Source organism: Tubulanus polymorphus, chromosome 1, assembly GCF_964204645.1.
Source record: "Tubulanus polymorphus chromosome 1, tnTubPoly1.2, whole genome shotgun sequence".
NCBI classification, from domain to species: Eukaryota; Metazoa; Nemertea; class Palaeonemertea; order Tubulaniformes; family Tubulanidae; genus Tubulanus; species Tubulanus polymorphus.
Window position 1 is genome coordinate 7,211,587 of NC_134025.1, and position 7,073 is coordinate 7,218,659.

Below are 7,073 nucleotides of genomic sequence, written 5' to 3' on the forward strand. Positions count from 1 at the left end.
ATGTATCGCCATATGAAATGTCTTCATCATTTCTATTTCAGGGAGACTTATCATAAGAGCTACAGCGGCCAGTGCTACAGAAACTGGCCGGCAAAGTTATACGGGTTTTTTCTGAGGTCTTTGTCCTCGAACCTAACGAGTTTGAATTAGAGCGCATATCTCAATGAAAAAAAAGAGTCAGAGTTTACCAGTGGATATAGTTGACATAATGAAAATAAAAATCCATTATTACCACGGATTTATCCACCGGTTATCTTAAGACAACCTCTGAGCAACTGGCCCCGTGTTTTCAGTTTCTACTTCAAACAGGGGAATTCGTATCACGACACAATTTTGAAATTGAATTTTCTAGCAAAGATGCCGGGTTGCAAAAATTGAAAACGACGGTTCTAATCGTATAGATAAAAATCATGTACGACCTGTGACCATGCGATAGACTGGAATGAATTAAGCTGGAATATTAAACTAATTTCTATTAATTGAAGAGCGCCTCGAAGCATGTAAGATTATACCGAGTCGCAACTTTCGATTGATAACTACGCAACTTACATGTAATTCCTGATTGTACAGAGCTCGGAAATTGTCCGGCACTTATGATGTCATCATATGCACTTGAGACCGAAGCCTGATGAGGGAATCATGACAGGGACAAGCATTAATATGCCGGCTTGATGGGCAAAACACACATTCGTGGAAATCTGATTTTCCGTCGAATAATATCAATCAACTGAACTTCACCGCAGTTATATGCATTCACGTCGTACTATTATATTTATCGATGAACTGAGAAAAATGATGCATTCATTGATACACATCTCGAGATCTGATCGGAAAACTCTCCAGAGTCCACGATCCAGGTTTGAGAAATCCCTGCTCGCGATGTATCTCGCGGGAAATAGTCAACAGAATTCTGTAAATCCTGTCCAGAGTGGCTAGCGTAAAAGAAATAGGTTATTACGCCCGCGGGGCATAGTTATACTGATCAGGTGAAGCCATTGATGATATTAGATTCATAATCATAGGTGTGTGAAAACAATCGATGGACTTTGCAGCCGAGGAACAACAGGGAGACGAATTCGAATTTCAGGTTTTCCAATTCGGCGAACTTAAAGGGTCGCCATAGCAGAAATAATACACGGCCGTACCACTTGTGTCTTACAACCGATAACTTTGTCAGTCATTCGATTCGGATACAATTGAATTTCGATTCCTACTCCAATTTCGCTGGCAAACATCTTTAATCTAATCCACCGCTGAGCGCCACCGATACTCTCTCGCGCGGCGATTTCTCGACTATAATAACGTGCGCACACGACGCACGTAAAAAGTAGAAATCGCCTAGTATACGGATAGAAAGCGATCGCCCTCGACAAAAACGTATAAGACGTCGTTTTGCGGTCGAAAAGGTTCTCTTACGTAGCGGCGATGAATGTGCGTAAACATAAGCAGAAAAGACGAACGAAAATCCCATCAATCGCTGTACGTAAACCAACTGGAAAACAAATCTGACACATCACTTTTTTGATAGTGCGGTGTCACGTGATTTAAGTAGATTCGAAATTGATCTGGTTCCGAATTGGAAATCCGAGTAAGCCGAAATCATAATCACATGGTTCATAGTATTAGTGTAGGTTTTATCATTTGCAATCTTTTTAAACGAAATAGCAACAAAATATTTTCTTTCTTCTACGTATTCTGAACTACGCATTCGTTGTGGTTACTTGGGAAGAAGAACTTAAACTATTATTTTTCACCCGAGAACCCTTTATAGCAGCTATCCCCCACATGATGTAAAGAAAACAGAGCAAAATAGCAGGGATTTGTACAGATTGTAGAGAATCAATTATGTCTTCATGCCGAAGTCACTGATAGCATCCCAGCTATAACCTTCGCTATCAGAATAATAAGAAGAAAACACGGTCCGTTGCGATAGCGTTTTCAAAAAAAAACTTTTAATACAAGAATTTAATGATTGACTTTCCAAACAATGCACAACAAATAAAACTATATCAAGAAATCAAGAAATGAGCGAGGAAATGACATTTCCAAAAGACATGTTAAGGTACTATAATAATTCGCTTGGCGTGCAATTCCGTGCTGAAATGGATTCTGAAGATTTTTCATAGAAAATTTCCGACGATTTCTATTAATTTTTCATCGAAGGTGTGATGATATTTTACAACATTTCTTTCATGATCGTCGCCGTCAATCTAACACATACGAGTGTCGAATTCTTCCCCGACTTAAGGATCGGAAATCAGAACCAACCCTGACGGATTCGAATTTCAGCCATCGAACATTTCGATCGTTTCAACCGAATGATAGGCAACTATACGCGGCAATATCGACGGATACCTCGATCTGAATGGAGATATTTTTTCCTAAAGAAATTCCACGGCGAAGACAAACACGCGCGCGCCTGCGCGATACACGGCCATTGTTTTGCCGAGGCGGAAATCCATAAAACGACAAAGTTATTGAATTTCACGAAGTAAATCGTTCTTTAAACAATCGGACCGGATTGCGATATCACGCCTCCATCCAATGAAGAAGTATTCTCACGACAAAACGATGAAAAATATCGTCGGATTCCGCCATTAATTAACACGGTGAAACGGTGTCGTTCTTCGACAGCTGGCTGGAGAGTTATTGGATTCATACTTTGTTTAGTTAAAGAATGGATCTATTGAAAAAGAGCGGCAACATGCTATTTCACTGCGCAGATAACGATAAACACATATAAGGTAATTCCAGTGCTATCGATATCGATAAAACAGACTCAGAAAGAAAAAAACGGGGAAATGCTTCAAATCCTCGATGCTGCGTAATATACACGGGGTGCCTTCCGTTAAATGTTCAATTTCAGCTCGCGAGCTCCCGTTAATGGAATGAATTTGATATTTTCCTTAAAAAAGATATTTCTGGCTAGGCCGATATTTTCAAACATCCATTCGATGCGAAAACTTCCGTGTTCCATACGTACAGAGATTTTTTCGCATAAGAATAAATTCATTTGATTCATCAAACATTCATAGGCGATTTATTTGGTAGAATGCGAATGCAATTTTTCATCCTCAAAATATCAACAACAATTCTAAACCATACACACCATATATCTATACAAATATAGCGACACGGGGTATATTTTATTTTTTGATGTGTACAAAGTGTGTGTGGTGAAGAAAATAAGTATGTATGATATGATCACAGTTCTCTATGTCTCTCACAGATACAGACTCACACGCGTAAGATCACAGCTAACAAATAAGGCCCTCGGCTAAAACAATGCATGAACCGTTTTTCGTCGAGACGGCGCCGTGAAATAAAGCCACATCTATTCACTGATATATGATTGCCGATGAAATTTACTTTGTACACTATCATAGAGACGCTTGATACGCGATCTGACATGTATTCCATCAATTGAAATCACTTATTCGACTACAAAACAAACAAAAATGTTTCGAATTTTTGTTTCGACAACGGGGTTAAACAGTGAAAGCAGGAAAATGTAAGAAGTTTAGAAATTTTCGAAAAAAAACTGGGGCTTAATTTATGGGAATATAAGCTTTTACTAACCGTAAACGTAAACTTGTACTAAACGTCATCATCATTTTCTTGCGTCGATTCTTTCCTTCCCACCTTAACCTGCCGGATTTTACAGAAAGCTTTGCGTCGACAGAACGAAAGTGTTTTTGGTAATGATATGATATTTACAGCGATATTCTCTTATTGCGTATAAATTTACAAAAAAATGAAAGTTTTTCTCGCTGCCAGATAACGTGATTTTAATATTATAAGAAGGAACAAATATATTTAAAATCGAAATCGCACTCGGTATAATCACGAAGTCAAGAATATATTTCCGAGACTGAATTTGTACGTGTTCGGTCAAAATACAGTTCCTAATTAATCTTAACAGCCAGAAGCTTTATCGAAGATTACGTAACTCCCAAATAACTTAATAAATTAATATATGCTTATGACGTATATGACGTTTGAATGCGCGAATCTGGAGAGAATATAATTCGAAATGGTTTATCTCTGACGTTTTCAAAACCACAACAATATAATGACCAATTCGATATTTTTCGCGTCGAGCCCAGAGTGCTGCGCATTATGCAACCGTTTATGATAAATAGCCCGGCGACATCTCTCTTTGCATTACACGTTTTTTTTAATCCGAAATATTTGGATTTCTTTTCAATGCGACGATAGACTTCCGAGTTTAGACATAGCTCTATGCAGACCAAAGATTCGAAAATGCAATGTAATGATTGTTTTCCGTATCTGTGCCGGATTTGTTTTGCAAATATTAACCGCGCCCCACCCCATACGGGAACGCTTTCAAAAACTGCTAAACCGATTGCACACAAAAACGCCAAATCGAAAATAAAAACTAAACGCAATAACGAACAATACGTAGAAGTTTGGTACGAATTACCTACCTGCTTTTGCAAATAATACGCCTTGGAATTGTGCACTCAGTGATTCATAGCGTGGCTTATTCCAATGTCGGTTCGAAAACTTGCAGCAACTAGCAGCATAAGTTGCAGCGACGCTAGATGTCTCTCTAGTCCTGCTGCAGCCTCGTCGATGATGCGTTAGCAGTATCGGCAGCATATTGGCTCTGGAAAAATACAATAACAGCGACACGATCTTCAGTCGTAGTAGAACATTTCAGACTGAATGAACGAAAAACTAAAAATTATATAATGGGCATGAAAACACTCGACGAAATTCACTGGCACACCATTACGTGAAGTTGTCGCTCTTCAAAATTTAATTGACACAATTATTTTAACTGGGATATTCAGTACTATGCTGAAATAGAATATTCTTGAAACGAGACACCATGCATTTAAGATACAAATTCATTATCTAACTTTACATAAGCGATGAATATAATTAAAAGCTTTTAATATGAATGAGTTTTATCAGTAATTCGTAGGAAAATCTTTAACTCGTCTCTGCATACTGAAAATTATGATCTGAATAAGTTATTTCATATATAGACTAATTGATTTTGTCGTGAACGGTTCTCATGAATTTATCAGGACTATTTTACAGGAATATGGAGTCTATCGAATTCCTTCGGTAGGATGCCTACAGACATTCAGTTATGCAATCATCAGTTTCGATATCTATGGCTAAATGCTAGCGTTTATCAAATATAAATTTCGACATCAGATGTACGGGTTTTAATTAAAACAAGTCCATAAACATGCGGCAATTCCTGTTTAATTACGCCGTCCTCAAACTCCAAGTGAGCATTTCAATGGTACACAACTTCAAAGCCGAAGCTGTCTGCAAGCAAAATAAATTTAATCTCAAGCGGCGTCTGTTCCCCCTAGGTAGAAATTACGTCTCGAAACAAACCACTAATAACGCGAGCCAAACTTGAGTCAACCGTCACACGTCACAGCGATCGGTCTCTGGCGCAGTGTGTTTCGATTCTCATCATTTCGAATCTTAAAAAAAAACATATTACGAGCCCGAATTTAATTAATTCATTTCTCCGATAAAATCGAAGTCTTAAGCGTTTTTAAGATTACTCGACGAAAAACCATACACAACACGTGCGGTTAGAGAACCCTTCCGGATCCAGGTACGTTTGCTTATTAGTGGCTTCTCTGATTTTTTGCTTGTAGACCGCAAGGTTTATCACAGTTTTGCGTTTATGTTGCCTAGTACGACAAAAAACTAACGCGCAATGAGGCAATGCCCATGAGCTTTTCCTGTGACTGGTGCTCCGTACAAAGACAAGTGCGCTAACAACGCCTGGTGAGAATGAGTATAAATAAACGATAAGTTACTATTCGTAAACGTGGATGGAAAAACTCGATCAAATATCCTGAGTTAGAGTGAAGGAAAAGTTCTACTATTTCATACATACATGTGCCACGATTGATAATATCCATGTACACACTGTTGTTTTTTAGTTTTCTTTTCTCATTTAGCCACACTAACAGTGCTAGATCTATGATGATTTGTGTAAAAATGGAACTTAAGATCAAATCAGGATTGTTCATCGTCGATGCAATACTATGTGCATATTTTGAGATCTAAATGTGGACACGGGTATGATTAACCTACGTTCTGTGGATGACATATCATTATTATGTTGTCTATTTCTAAGTATGAGAGTTTTCACGATTCCTAATTAAATTTGACACGATGTTTATAGGCGATTGAAGTCGCTTCGTGAGAAACGGTAAGCATTATACTCTATATGCGTACGTACACACGTACACACGTATATACATAACTTCTTCTGATATTGAAAGATAAAGTTTTTACAGAACGAGGTTGATTAGTATTTTATGAAGTACCGAAGCGTACGTGCATACCTTTACTTATGTAATTATATCTTTCTGAACAACCTGAAACTAGTCAAAACTACTACAAGCTTACGTACACTTAGCTGTTTGAGGTTTTGTTATCTTCTTCTGCGTCTATGCAAAACAATACAAACATCGCACAATTGTTGATGGTGTCACGACGAGTCATACGACACCATTTTACTTTTATCTCTAGGACGGTTATACTTCAGCGAAGAGTTCAAAATTTTATGTACGAAGAAGAGCGTAGAATTACGCGTTAAGATAATCGTATTTCTGTGGAAAAAAAGAGAATGTCGATTGTAAGAAGTAGGTTTGAAATATTAGAGAATAAGGCTTTAGACGTTTCAGGTTACGGAAAGAAATACAGGAAAATTAGATAATATAGTCTAATTACATGAAGAAAAGGGCAGAATAGGAACCTCTCATGAATGCTCTCTTCAATGTTTAGAAAATCTTTTCTCGCGACTGTGATGACAAGATTTCGAGCTCAGTAAAAAATTGCATAACCGCACGGATGCACGGATAATGCTGCGAAAGTATAGGAAGGAGGCGGATTCGCAACGTGAGTTCAATAGATGATGTTGACGAGTGCCTATAACACAAGATAATTGACTAATTTACTAACAAATGAAGCGAATACCAAGACTCAAAAATGTTCAGCAAATAACAGATATTTTGGCTTATAATAAAATATTCTCTGCACATTGAGGCATTTTGTGCGATGTACAG

The 7,073-nt window shown here is 37.8% G+C and overlaps 1 protein-coding gene across 1 annotated transcript in view; it reads right to left on the reverse strand.

Moving 5' to 3' along the window:
- The window catches only part of LOC141898109 (uncharacterized), a 67,726-nt gene extending 61,200 nt beyond the window's left edge, over positions 1-6,526 (reverse strand). The window contains exons 1-2 of the mRNA XM_074783970.1: positions 6,419-6,526; positions 4,449-4,630 (exon numbers count right to left, since the gene is read on the reverse strand). The gene's annotated coding sequence lies outside the window, so the exon portion shown is untranslated. The remainder of the gene's footprint in view (positions 1-4,448; positions 4,631-6,418) is intronic.
- Positions 6,527-7,073: the final 547 nt, after the last annotated feature.